Below are 14,780 nucleotides of genomic sequence, written 5' to 3'. Positions count from 1 at the left end.
GTTCAGGAGCACAAGCCTATAATCCCAAAGACTCAGGATGCTGAGACAGGAGGATCACAACTTTAAGGCCAACCTGAGCAATTTAGCAAGATGCTGTCTCAAGATAAAAAGGCCTGGGTGTAGTTCATGGGTAGAATACCCCTAGGTTCATCCCCAGTACCAAAACAAAAGTCTGGGGGGAGTATCAAGGACAATTGGTAGACAAGGGTTTAGGTCACAGGTGAGTATGATGAATTTGGAGAGGAGGGCGGCTTTTTTACTTGCAACATATAGGAAAAGGGAGTGAATGAGAGAAATGGTCCCTCCACACCATGTTTCATTTGTTTTTGTTTGGGGATTGAACCCAGGGTCTCATGAACACTAGGCAAGTGCTCTGCCTCTGAGCTCTAGCCTCAGCCCATGGGAAAAATCTTGACGTGGAAGAAGGAAAGTTCCCAAGAGAGTTCACATCTGGGGACCTCTGTGTTTCTCACGGAGTAGGAGATGGGGTTATTTGCTGAGTCTGAGAGTGAAGGGGGATTTGAGACAGGTACTATGGAGAATGTTGTAGATGTTAGTTATAAGTGGAAATAAGGAGATCAAAGGAAAATAAAAAGCAGACAGGTTCAGCTTAGATCATATAACATGAATTGTTTTAGAATTCTCTTCTAATAATGCTAGGTACAGTGTAAAAATGTCTGATTATTGTATTTAAGCTATGTAAGGAGGCAAATGAGATCAAATGTAAGAACAGAGGTTTTTTTTTTAATTTAATTTTAGTTGTAGATGGGCACAATACCTTTATTTATTTGTTTATTTTTATGTGGTGCTGAGGATCCAATCCAGGGCCTCGCATGTGCTAGGCGAGTGCTCTACCACGGAGCCACAACCCCATCCCCAAGGACAGAGAGTTGAAAGGGCAGATTCCCATGGGGGCAGATAGTAGTTTCAATAAGACTAAGGAAATGAAAAAGAATTTTTAAAAATAATAATGTTATTTGAATTTCCAGCAAAAACTGAAACACTATCTCCTCAATTTTTTTTTCTCCTCTTTGGCTTTCATAACATGAGCTCTCTAGATATTTTTATTCACTTGTTTGAAATTTTGCTCTTTTTCAGTAAATCTTGTTCTCATGTTCATCCTTTATCTGAAGGTGATCATCAGGATTTTTCCTTGGGTCTGTTTCAGGGTGATTTCACCCACCCCCATGGATTTAATTACTCTCTAAAGGCTGCCAATTCTGAAAGTCATATTTCTAGTCCAGATTTTCTCATTAGTTTTACCGTATGCCCAGCTGCTTGCACGACCCACAGGCATTAGAGCTGGACATTTCAAAACCCAGAAAGCATCATTTCTCCCTCCTCCGGCCCCTCCCCGCCCCCAGGGCTCCCCATCTCCAGGAATGTACCACCATTTACTTATTGGCTCAAAGGAGACGTGATGTCATCCTTGATGCCTCCCTCTCCTTTTCCTTCACCCCATACCCATTTATATAACACCTCACCACCTTTCTCCTTTTTCTAGTCCTACTCTTTGACTTTCATCATTTCTCTTCCACTTTCTTTTTTTTTTTTTTTGGTACCAGGGATTGAACCCAGAGGTGCACACTGAGCCACATCCCCAGCACTTTCTACTTTTTATTTTGAGACAAGCTTTTGCTAACTTGCTTAGGGCCTCACTAAGTTGCTGAGGCTGGCTTTGAACTTGCAATCCTCCTGCCTCAGCCCCCCGGAGCCACTGGGATTACAGGCGTGCACCACTGAACCAGGCTATATCATCATATTTTGCCAGATTACCCCATCCAGCTGCTGCACTGCCTTACTACTTCTAAAACAGAAGTAGTAGCAATCTTTTTACCCTCCCTATAGACAAAGGGAGCTTGCACTATAAATCTTATTCTGCATCCACTTTTTTACATACTGCCATACTAGTGTCTGTTGTATGTAAAACAGTGGATGTGGAACCGATGTGAATCCGCAATATGTATACGGGGTAAAAATGAGAGTTCATAATCTGCTTGAATAAAATGTATGAAATATGATATGTCAAGAGCTTTGTAATGTTTTGAACAACTAATAATAAAAAAAGAATTAAAAAAAATCTTATTCTTTCAACACCTCTCTTCCCACTCTGACACACACACCCCACTTAAAATTCATCATTGACTTCCTTTTGCCCATAGAGTAAATAATAGAGGATAAATTTTTACCAAGAATTTATTTTGTGCCAGCACTATGCTTCACTTTTTACATGTTAAAATTATAAGTCCTTTAACATGCTATTTCAGGATATTCATTACCAGGTCCTAGAGTGGTTTTGTAATCTCATCCTTGTCTATTCCCCCCTCTTTACCTGGCTCATTACAACTCAGTCTTCAAGAATCAGCTCAGTTGCCTGGAAACCTTTATCCTAGCTTCAACTTCTCTTATGAAACACAAGCCTATCACAATCTATGCTGTTACTCCTGTCATTTGTCTGTCTGCAACACTACTCAGCCTTATTAATTATTGTACCTGCAATGTCTTTAAGTACCTCCTATAGTATATTGGTCAGTAAATATTTGTTGAATGAATGCATGAATCTTGGATGTAAAACAATACAAGAATTGATGGAATTCAAAGAGGTAGCTCTTTGTGTGGTCCCGTATCTTTATTTTTTCTTCATGTTGATATATTTTTTTTCACATTTAAAAAACCAATGTCTAATATTAAACTGCATTATGCTGTGATGTTATATAATATGCTACCATCCCCCACAAATCTTTAGTAGGGCCCCCAATACAAGAAAGCCTTGAAGAAGCAGTACTAGGGAAGAAATATATCTTCAACAGCCATATTCCCCACTTGGGTTATTGGAATATGTAGATGAAGTATCAAATTCATGAAGCAAGGAGTGAGAGCTAGAATTGAGTCTAAGAGGAAATAGTGGCTAGGGGCAACTAGGCAAAAACATAAGTTCTCAAAGTCTGGTTGGATGAGTTCGCATAATATAGGAACAGGGGATTTGAGCTAATTTTATTTGAATCTCAAGGCACAAAGTAAGCTCCGTTGTTATGGAACCATAATAAAAGTCAATTGTATGTCTATGATTACTCTTATTACTAATATTATGACTGTTGTTCAGAATTGTTTATAGCTACCTGGAGGAATAGCAGAGAAGGGAAGGAAGGGTTACTAAAACAGATTAAAGACAATATGTTTTGGGGGAAGAATCAAATAGAACTTCTTCAAATGAGATCAGTGTTTTAGGTTTTTGCAGAAGACCTTTAACGGAAAGGCTTGCCTTACCCCTGACAGAATATATATCTAGTGTTACAGAACTCAGGGGATATCTACTTTTTGTTTTCTTTCCTAACAATTAAGTGTGTCGTCACGTGCTAGTTAATGATGGGGATATGTTGTGAGCAATGCACCATTAGATGATCTCATCACTATGGGAACATCACAGAGCAGATTTACACCAACCTAGATGCTGTGGCTTACTATAGAATTATGCTGTAGTCATTTTATCCTAGGCTATAAACCTGGATAGCATGCTACCGTCCTGAGTACTCTAGGCAATTGTAACACTGTGATATTCCTATTTCTAGGAATATCTAAACATAGGAAAGATACAGTAACATAGGAATAGGCATTTTTTCAGCTCTCTTTATAATCTTATGGGACCACTGTTATTAGTCGTTGACTGGAACATTGTTATGTGGCATGTGGCAATACGTTGCCCCCCCCCTTTTTTTAATAAGTTCATCTCTTTTATTTTTTCGTGGTACTAGGGATTGATCCCAGGGGCACTTTAGCATTGCACTTGTTTTTTATTTTGAGTACTTTAGTAACCACAGGTGATAGGTACTTAAGATTAATTTTCTAATCTTCTAACAAAAAAAAATTTCTAATGAGATGATTTTACACGGCAGAATCTTACTTGGGCATGGTGGCTCATTTCTGTAGTTTTCCAGTGACTCGGAAGGCTGAGGCAGGAGGATTGCAAATTTGAGGCCAACCTCAGAACTTAGTGAGACTCTGTATCAACATTAAAAAAAATAAATAAACAAAAAGGGCTAAGGATGGTAGCTCAGTGGTAAAGCACCCTTGGGTTCAATCCCAATACCAGGAAAGAAAAGAAAGATACTTTAAGCAATGAATAAGAAAAATCTGGGGCTGGGGATGTGGCTCAAGCGGTAGCGCGCTCGCCTGGCATGCGTGTGGCCCGGGTTCGATCCTCAGCACCACATACCAACAAAGATGTTGTGTCCGCCGAGAACTAAAAAATAAATATTAAAAAAAAAATTCTCTCTCACTCTCTCTCCTCTCTCACTCTCTCTTTAAAAAAAAAAAAAAAGAAAAGAAAAATCTGTATCTTGAGAATCCTGAATAGTATCCTGAGAAAACAATGGCTGCCAACTATGTTGAATAAGGTTGGGTTTGTGCGATTCCAGAAAGTACCTGCAGCAGAGCAGGGTGGGGGTGTCTCCTACCTTCCCCATCCCACATCTTGGGTTGCTGCCATTGTTTATCTAGTAAAGGATATAAAATTATTGCATGTCCTTTTTACATTCACCAGGATCACTCACATGAACCTCAGTAAGACTCTGTGGTTCCTCTAGTCCCAGAGCATCCTTTCTGCCAGCATCTCTGCCCCACAGCTGGAGATTAAGGTGCATCTATGTGTTTGCTCCTGGGCTCACACTGCATCATCTTTCCTATTGAGATTGGGTATGAGGGGATAATGAGTAAGTGGAGACAGCTACTTTTACTCAGAAAGAAACTGAAAGTCATGAATTCAACAAATATGAACCATTATTTTGTGTGAGAAGAAATATATACACAAAGTAAAATTACAATATAAATAGTTATTATAAAGGCATGTTTAAAATATAAAAAACATACATAAAGAGTGATTAGTAGGGTATGGGAAGAAACAACAGGGAAAGGTCCATAAAGGAAGTAGTGTTGGCACTAAACCCTGACTTCGACAGGCAGGTTGATTGGGGAAGGGAATGTCAGGTAAAGGGGACAACATGAGCAAAGACTTCCAGGTGAAAGGAAAGGTATTTTAAGAATATTTCACAACAGTGTGATGTGGTAGAAGATAAGGTAGTATGATTGGGATCTGGAGTGTCCCTGAAGGCCGGTCTCCAGGGCAGTGATGTTCAGAGGTGGGCTTGTTGTGTGAAGTGATTGGACCATGAGGGCTTCCATGAGGTAAGCAGCATTGCGCCATGATGTTCTGTCCCAGAAACAACGGAACCAGGTAATCATGGGCTGAAACCTCTGAAATCATGAGTCAAATTAAATATTTCCTATAAGTTGATTTTCTCAGGTATTTTGTTGTAGTACTGAAAAGGTGACTAACATAGGGAACAGAACAATTTACATTGCTGTAAATAGAAGTGGAAACACTTTTCAGAATATTACTGTGAGGCCTTTTTTTGCCCTCTTAGATATTTTGCTATGATCGATGTTTAGATGACCACATCAAAAATAGTTTTGGTTGCGTAGTTGGGTTAGTATACAAATTTTAGTGTTTAGATTGGGATATGAACTGTAAAGAATATTTGTATTTGAACAAATAAATCATAGAAGAAAATGGTTTTCACTATCACAACCAACAAAGAAAAATATAAAAAAAAATAACAATATATAGTCTTTTATTTTTTATGCATGTTATTATGGCATTTTTAGTTCTAGCATTGATTTGGAAGTAAAAATAAGCTTCACATGAGTGTTAATGTGCCTCTAAGTGTCTTACCTCATTGAATTGAAGTTATACTGAGATTAGTTTTCATAGATTCTTCTTCTTTCCTGTTAAGATCCCAAAGGCTAGGTAAATGTTCATGATATCTCCTTGAAATGATAGATTTGGCTGTTGGAGGCATGATGAGGAAAGGTTTTATAGAAATGTCTGTGAGTATTTGGTGCAGTGCGGCTCAATCTGATGTCTAGCATACAAAAGGTGTGGGAAGATCATCTGGAGTCCAGTAAATGATGCTCTGACCACCCTCAGACCTGTCCTGCAACTCTCTCTCAGCACAACAGCTTCAAATCACTTCCATTTTTGTTATGGTTTGGATATAAGGGGTCCCTGCCCAAAGCTCTTTGGTTAATGCAGGAGTATTCAGAGGTGAAATGATTGGATTATGACAGCCATAGGCTAATCAGTCCATTCTAGTTTGAATAAACTAATTTATTAGTAATTTGAGGTAGACAGGGCTTGGCTAGAGGAGGTGGGTCACTGGGCCAAGTCCTGGAAAATTCATCTCCCCTGTGGTCCCTTCTCCTTTCTCTGCTACCTGGCTGCCATGAAAGAAACAGCTTACTTCCACCATGCCCTTCCGCCATCAAGTTCTGCCACAGTTGGGCCCAGTGCAATGGAGTCAGCCCACCATGGACTAACCTCTGAACCATGAGCGAAAATAATCAGGTATTTTGGGCACAGCAACACAAAACTGACTAACACAATTCTCTAATTAAAGAATATTATCATAGCCCCTAAAAAAGGAGCTACCTACTAATTATTGATTCCTTCTCATCAACCTTGCTGTCCCTGCAGAGCACTAATCTACTCAGTCTATATGAGTTTGCCTCTTTTGGACACTTGATGGCAATGGATTAATACAAAATGTGATGTTTGTGTCTGGCTTAGTATAACTTAATATAATGTTTTCAAGGTCCATCCATATTATAGCATGTATCAAAGCATGCTACTTTTCATGGTATAATCAGTATATAAGTAAAGTACCATCAGGTAATCTTTGCAATTATTTACTTCTTCCTTTTCTGGAAGAGAATTAGACATCACCACCCCTAAAGACTTTAGACTTGACCATGTGAAGTGCTCTGGCAAACAAGGACATGCATTTTTTTAAATTTCTACTTTTTTTTTTTTCCGCCTGTGGTACTGGGGATTAACCCCAGGGCCTCACACAAATGTCCTACCACTGAGCTGCATCCCCAGCCCCACTCTGGCTAACAGAATGTGAGTGAACCAGACAGGTGTCCCTGCCAAGCAGAAGCTGGAAGGGTCAGTGTGAATTTCCACTACCTCCCTTGTTCCTCCTCTTAGCCACAAGAATGACCTGGATTGTGCTGTCTGTTGGCCTGGGTCCCAGAATAAGAGGATCCATGACCCACATGTAACAAGAGTAAGAAATAAACTGCATAAAGAGCAACTGATATTTGGGGGTCATTTGTTATTGTACTGAAGTAGATTGATATTCATGGAGGAGAGAAATTTCATTTTATTGTCAATTATGGATAAATATTCTGGTGGGGAATGTTATTTAAGATTTACTTTGAGGACTAAGAAGGATTTCAGTGGACAAAAAAGGCAATGGGAATAGCATGTGCATATATGCAAAGGGAAAATGCAGAGAATTCAGGTGTTTGGGGCTCAGGATAAAAAATCTGATCCAGAAATGATGGTATGAATGGAGAGAAGTGGAGGAGATGACTGGGAAAATCCTTTCAAGCATATTTACAAGAACTTGAATTTGAACATCCCACTCTGGGGCTCACCATCTCTTGCAGTAGACAAAGAAGAGAGTCTCTGGAAGAGAAGGCTGTTAGTTAATTGAGATGTTTCCAACTTTGAGGACATTTATGGACTGAGAGAAAAGGTCCAATTCAGAGTCAATATATAAACATGCAAAAAAGAAAAATGGTGATCCAAGATGGAAACTTGGAAAGTTTTTCTGTAGCCAGGAAAACAACAACAACAAAGATCATAGAAGGTAGTGAGAAATTTAGAGGTGGAGTGAGTTCAGATCTCAGTGTCAGGAGAAGAGACTGTTGTCCAAAGTGACAGTAGCACAGCCTTGGTAGGGAGTACTGTCACTCCTGAGGAGGAAACGGGTGCAGAGGCCTCAAACAACTCCTCTTGAGGGTGGTGCAGAGTACCTGAGCAGCATGCGAAATACCTGCAAAGATTGCTGGTACTTAGCAAATGTTTGACCTCTTTATTTTTCTGTATGGAATTTCCTAGGTCCTTGAATATGGACTCTTCTCAAGCCAGCACCCACAGGTCAGTCAATGTCTGTTCTGTCCATGTGTTCTCTCCCCTGTTCCGCTTAGCTCACTGCCATCCTCATGTGGCCTCTCAGGCACCTCTCATCCCAGAAAATCCCATATCCTAATTTTATGGTTCATGGAAACCATGATTTAAGTTCTGGGTGAATTTCATGTGGACTTTAATCTCTTTTGCATGGCTTGCTGGGTTATGTGGTTCCTGAAATGCTGTTTACAGCATCAGACATCCAAAAAGTGGCACAATTGGTTTGCACATAGACACTGAATCAAAGATTTACCTGAAACCCAACAAAATAAATGAAGCTAGGATGAAGCTGCTGCCTGGCATCTAGCAGGGCTGGCAGAGACCTCCTCCACAGCACATGGAGGAGCAAGTGCACAGCATTCCCTGATATATTACCAGGAGCTCCAAGCTGTAGAGTGGAGCCAAGGCAGGCTGCTAACACGTCGGAAGAAACTTGGTGTGAATATACATATATATGTTACATATCTATGTGAGCAGATAATATGCATCTATATATAGTCAGCAGAAGCTGGCAATGAAAACAAGAACTCTCTACTTTCTCGGCTTACTCAAACTGCATAAAAATAGTGTTTGACAATCAAAGGAACAATGTGCAAGCCTTTGCTAGCTAAAGGCTGTGTGCTCGTCCTATGAAAGAATCTGTTAAGTATCTTATGGTCTGGCTGCCTGCTGGGTTCAGAAGCCAGAGTCCAGCTCTTTGTCATGTTCTGTGAAGATTTAACAGGGATAATTTCAAGAAGGGTTTTATGCTCAGGCATTATTCATGTGTCAGGGAAGAAAGGAGAGCTTTCTCTGAGCTAGTTCAGGTTAGGTGATTTCTTGGAGTGATGACTCCCGTATATGATAGGTGAGGCTGGGACAGGGTATCTGGGAAGAACGAATGCACACAAACTAATTGTGTAGATTAAATGTGTTAAATTTATATGCAGATATGCAAGCACTGACACCCATTACACACATTTTTGAGAGTTCATAGAGTTTGAGGCATTGGATAAAATTTCTGGGGATTACAAATACACATTACATTATAATTCTATTGTAATTTAATCTCATGTTATTTGATATCTGTACCCTCAAAGAAATAATTTATTCTACAAACATACATTGAGCATCTATCATGTGCCAGGCACCATATTTGAAACTTGACATTCAAAGATGAATAAAGCAGAGTTCCTGGCTTTGAGGTCCTACTCAGACATTCAGTATGACCAATGCACGTTATTTTTCTGCAATGTAACTGAGGGCTATAATACTGCTAGGAATAAAGTATTTGGGAATTACAGAAAATTGTTCCAGTTACTTTTGCTGTGTAATCAGTTAGCCAGGACTTACTGACACAAATGACCATTTTATTATTCTTACAGATTTGGTGGGTTAGGAACTTGGCAAGGACACAGAAGAGATAGAGAAGAGATGAATTATCTCTGTGCACAGCGTCTGGGATCCCAACTGGGAAGATGTGATGACTGTAACTCTGGACCACAGTATTTACACATGGCCTCTCCATAGAGCTGGGCTTCCTCTCATCACATGGCGTCTCAGGCTCCAAGTGAGTAGGTTCCAGCAAGCAAGGTGATGGTCCCATCATCCTTTATGACCCAGCCTCCCCTTAAGGCCCTAGCTTCACTTTTGCCATGCTCTATTGGATGAAGCAGCCTTGAAAAGGAAAGGGACAGAGATCCAAACTCTTAATGGGAGGAATGTCAAAGAATTTTGTGGCCACCATGAAAATAGAGTGCTTCCCTAGCTCGGATTCATCAGGGCTTCATGCAAGAGGTGTTATTTGGGATGCATCTTGAAAAAGGAAGAGAAGTTTAAGAGGAAAAGTGGGGGGGGGGTTGGAATAAAAATGATTCTTCATAGGAAATAATACAGTGTGGGCTCACACAGACATAGGGAAAACAGAAATACAAGAGGAGTGGATCAGTCATGGGAGGAAAGCCAGTCTCACTGCTTTCGGTGACATCAACATGTTTGGGCCACTAACTCATCACCTCGATTGTCCATCGATGTACAAGATGTTTATATTTTGGCGCTACAGATTGAAGCCAGGGGCACTGTACCACTGAGCTACATCCCCAGGTCTTTTTATTTTTTTATTTCTACTTATATTTTTAAAGGTTAACTATAAAACAGCCTCAGGCTGGCCCTTCAAGAGGTATCCCAGAAAATGTACTGTTATTAAAACAAAATGAGGAAATGTGGTGCCGAGTCCAGGGGTTGGCAGAGGAGCTGTGAGGGACAGTCCCTGCGGGTCATGCTTCTTTCTCCTAAAGTGCAAGTGCTCATTGCCCTGAGGTGGGTGCCCATCAGAGTGGGCTTCCCTTCACCTATGTCCCACACAACTCTTGTCTCTTGCCCGTCCCAATTCTACACATTGACAAGTTTTTCTCCATTAAGCGTCACCGGGGACTTGATGCTCCTGTCAAATGCAGTTATTTCATCCAGCTCCAGCTCCAGCTGAAAGCTGATCTTCATGTTTTTTCTTTTTCTTTTCTGCAGTCCTGGGGATTAAACCTAGGGGTACTCTGTATTTATTCTGTATCTATTCTATATCCCCATACCTTTTTAAATTTTATTTTTGAGGCAAAATCTTGCTAAGTTGCCTGGGCTGACCTTGAATTTGCGATCTCTCTGCCTTGGCCTCCACAGTAGCTGGGACAGGCAGGCACCACCATGCCGGTTCTTGAAGGTGCTGTGTGGTTTTTATGGAGTTCATGTTCCCATTCTTCTTGATGACTGTGGTAAGCCTGGCCACCTGCCTGGTAGTAATGTCAACACTGAGTGACTTCAGGGAGTCATCAAAATTCTTGCTGTCTACTGGCTTCCACGTGCCCAGAAAGGTATCCATCATACCTTCTTGGTTGGACTAGGCTGATATCCATGCTACAAGAGGAAAGGTGTGCAGAGACTCTGAGATGAGCCTCCATCTTAATTTCTAACACACATCTTCAAAAAGTCAAAATAAAAAATTTAAATGTAAAAATGCTTATAGAATATGGATCTAAAGAAAGAATATTTTTGTACAGTTGTACAGTGTTTGCATTTTAACCTACGTGTTATTACAAATAAGTAAAAAAGTTTTGAATAATTATAAAGTTTATGAAATAAGCCAAATTTCTTTTATTATTCAAGAAAGAATTTTTTTAAAAAGTAAATTTAGTGTAACCTAAGTGTAGAGTGTCATAAAATTTCCTGTAGCGCAATCAGGTCCTAGACCTCTACATGCCCCCTGCTGCTGACTCACTGACTCACCAAAGCAGCTTCCGGTCTTATAGGATTCATTCATGGCAGTGCCCTACATGGATGAATCATTGTTTATCTTTTATACTGTATCCTTTTCTTCCTTTTTGTTTTTCTTTTGTGGTAGTGGGGATTGATCCCAGGGCCTAAAGCATATTAGACAATCACTCTAACAGTGAGCTATGTCTTCTGCCCCTTTTCAATTTTATTTTGAAATTGGGTCTCACTAAATTTCTGAGGGTGTTGCTAAATTACTAAGACTGGCCTCGAACTTGTCATCCTCATGTCTCAGCCTCCCCAGTCACTGGGATCACAGGCGTACACCACCATGCCTATTCTCATTGCACCTTTCTATGTTTAGATATGTTTACCTACATGAACACTTCTCATTTGGTTACAATTGCTACAGTATTGCTAGGAGCAAATAGGTTTTAGTACATATCTTAGGGATATAGGAAGCTATAACATCTAGGTTTGTGTAAGTACTCTCTGATGTTCACAAAATAGTGAAATCACCTAATGATGAATTTTTCAGAATGGATCCCTGTGGCTAAGCGATGCATGACTGTATATTTATTTGGGAGAGCATTGTGAAGCAGATAGGTTTAAAATTGGTCCCAAAAGTGAAAGGACTACTTTTTCTTTAACAAACATATACAAAGCATGCTGATTTCAACTCAGCCCTGCAGGTAGCTATTGTTATTGTTCAATTGCAGATTAAGAAATTGAGTCCCAGAGAGATTAACTAACTTGCCTAAAGTCACACAGCTGGTTGGTGGCAGACCTAGGATTCAAAGCCTGGCTTCTGAGTCTAGGCACCACCCAAATGTGATACCTCGCTCTTACACAATTGGAACTGAACAGTGGCTAAAGTGGAAGGCAATACTAGGACCTTGAATTTGATCTGTGTGACAATTGGAGCCACTGATTTCACCTCAAATAGCAATAAAAGTAATCTAAATTGTGTTCACATAGCTACTTATTGGCTGAGCCAGATAAGAAAACCAGTCTTTGGCCAGGCATGGTGGTGCACACCTGTAATCCCAGCAGCTCAGGAGGTTGAGGCAGGAGGATCTTGAGTTCAAAACCAGCCTCAGGAGCTTAGCGAGGCTCTAAGCAATTCAGTGAGACCCTGTCTCTAAATAAAATACAAAAAAAGGGCTTGGAATGTGGCTCAGTGATTAAGTGCCCCTGGGTTCCATTCCCAGCACCAGGGAAAAAAGAAAACCAGTTTCTGGCTTTTTTGGTTCAGTGTTCTTCACTAGTCCCCGAGTCTCTCATGCTTGGAGATAGTATTTTTGGGATCTACACCACTTCTGAATCTCTTAAATGATAACATAAGATCTGGACTCTTAAAAAAAAAGCAAACATCAGTGGTAACTCATGCCCTACACTTAGGTTTTATCAACAGGGTACTCCAAAATCAGTTAAGCCAAATTAGTTGACTTACTACATAATTGTTTCAAAGCTAAGTTAGAAGCACACAAGGCATGCTTCTGTGGTTTGACTCTCCAAGATGAAACATGGTATGTAATTAGAAGCAGCTCAACCTCTCCATCAATTTAACTTCTTTTTTTATGGCTATGAGCTGTAGCTGATAGAATATTTTGCTGCATGGTGTATGGTGCCATTTAAACATACATTCTGACACCAGTCAGGACAGACAGCGTTAATGTAGCAATATGACTGACTGAAAACACCAGTACATTATCCAAGTACAAAATGGCTATGTCAGCAAATGAAGCATTGGGGAGAGAGGATGAGTCAAAGAACATTAACCTTGCATTCAATTTGAGTCTTACATCTTTCACTTCCGTGTGTACTTATGGAACCAAAGATCCATAATGGTTAAAAGACAGTGGTGGTGGTGGCGGTGGAGGGTGGGGGGGGCTGCCTCAGAGAAATAAAAGGAACAGTTGGCAGTTTAATATCAGGTTTTGTGGAATTAATGTTAAATGGACCTTGTGCTGTGCTAGTCATTTTCCAAAAAAGACATCTAAACATTTTCCATTGGGATGACTGTGCATTTTCACTAAGATATGTTAGAAAGTGGTAGGAATAATGGAAACAATGGAAAGGATAATAACCCTTGCCTCAGAAATGCCAGCCAAGCTGACTTAGGAAAAAAGATCGAAGTGAGTTAAGTGGATCATTTGTGAAATTGAAGGTGGTTTAAAGAGCAAAGCAATACTTCTAGAATTGATATATGCAATATATAAAGACACAGCATGGGAGAATTTTGGCAGGAGGTGTGCAAATATATTTAAGATACATATATCTTGGGCTGGGGATGTGGCTCAAGCGGTAGCGCGCTCGCCTGGCATGCGTGTGGCACGGGTTCGATCCTCAGCACCACATACCAACAAAGATGTTGTGTCCGCCGAGAACTAGAAAATAAATATTAAAAAAATTCTCTCTCTCTCTCTCTCTCTCCTCTCACTCTCTCTTTAAAAAAAAAAGATACATATATCTTTAATCATCTTTTATATATAATTTCTTTAATGAATCATATATATTTATATATAATATCTTTGTACAATACCTTTAATACATATCATGTATTTGTATATAATATCTTTAATATATGTGTGTATATATGTTAAAACTATGCTTCCTGAATGTATGCATATTTGAATTACCTATGCATTTTACACAAACTTCTTTTCTCTGATGAGGTGCTTGGTATGTCTCCTACTTTGACTTCCTAGACACCCACCTCCAGCTGGTAGCAGGAATGGAGAAATGAAAGCATCCGATACTGGTTTGTAAACCAGACCAATGGCCAGCATTGGGACCTCCTTTCTTTCTTCCTTTTTTTTTTTTTTTAGTTGTTGATGGACTTTTATTTTTATTTATTTATTTATTTATGTGCATTGCTGAGACTCAAACTCAGTGCTTCACACATGCTCTGCAAGTGCTTTACCACTGAGCTACAACCCCAGCCCCCTTTCTTCCCTTCTTGAGCCTATTGGGTATTGTGTGTGTGTTCAGAGTGAAAGAGAGCTGGGTACACGCATTGGTATGCCACAGCCTTCTCTACAGACACTCACACACTCTGTACGCGTTTCTTGGAAAAGCAAATAAGACTGTTCACTGATCTCTAAGCTGTCATTTCAAAGACACATTGGTGGGGAAATTGATCTACAAGTATTAAAGCATTTTTGATTTTGTGGCATTAAGTTGACACAAAATGATCCCATATTCTCTTCTAGACCAGAATCTATTAAGTACTTATTTGAGTCTATTATAGACACTCATTTCTCTTTAGAGAACCTTTCCAGCTAAAGCCAAGTGTGTCACTAGCAATGGAATATGAAAAATTCTACTTACATAAGCTCAAAGCATACAAAAAAGGGAATACTGAGAATTCCTATTTGTAAGTTACATGGATTCCAAGGGTTGAAGAAGGGTGTTTTCCATGGCCAGGATATTCAGCTGTGTCGCTGTTTCTGAGCACTTACTTTCCAAGTTTGTCATGCGTATCAAACTTTGGCTAATGCAATGGTCT

This window comes from Urocitellus parryii, chromosome 14, assembly GCF_045843805.1.
Source record: "Urocitellus parryii isolate mUroPar1 chromosome 14, mUroPar1.hap1, whole genome shotgun sequence".
NCBI classification, from domain to species: Eukaryota; Metazoa; Chordata; class Mammalia; order Rodentia; family Sciuridae; genus Urocitellus; species Urocitellus parryii.
The sequence above is the reverse complement of the archived record's forward strand: the minus strand, read 5'-3'. Positions refer to the sequence as shown.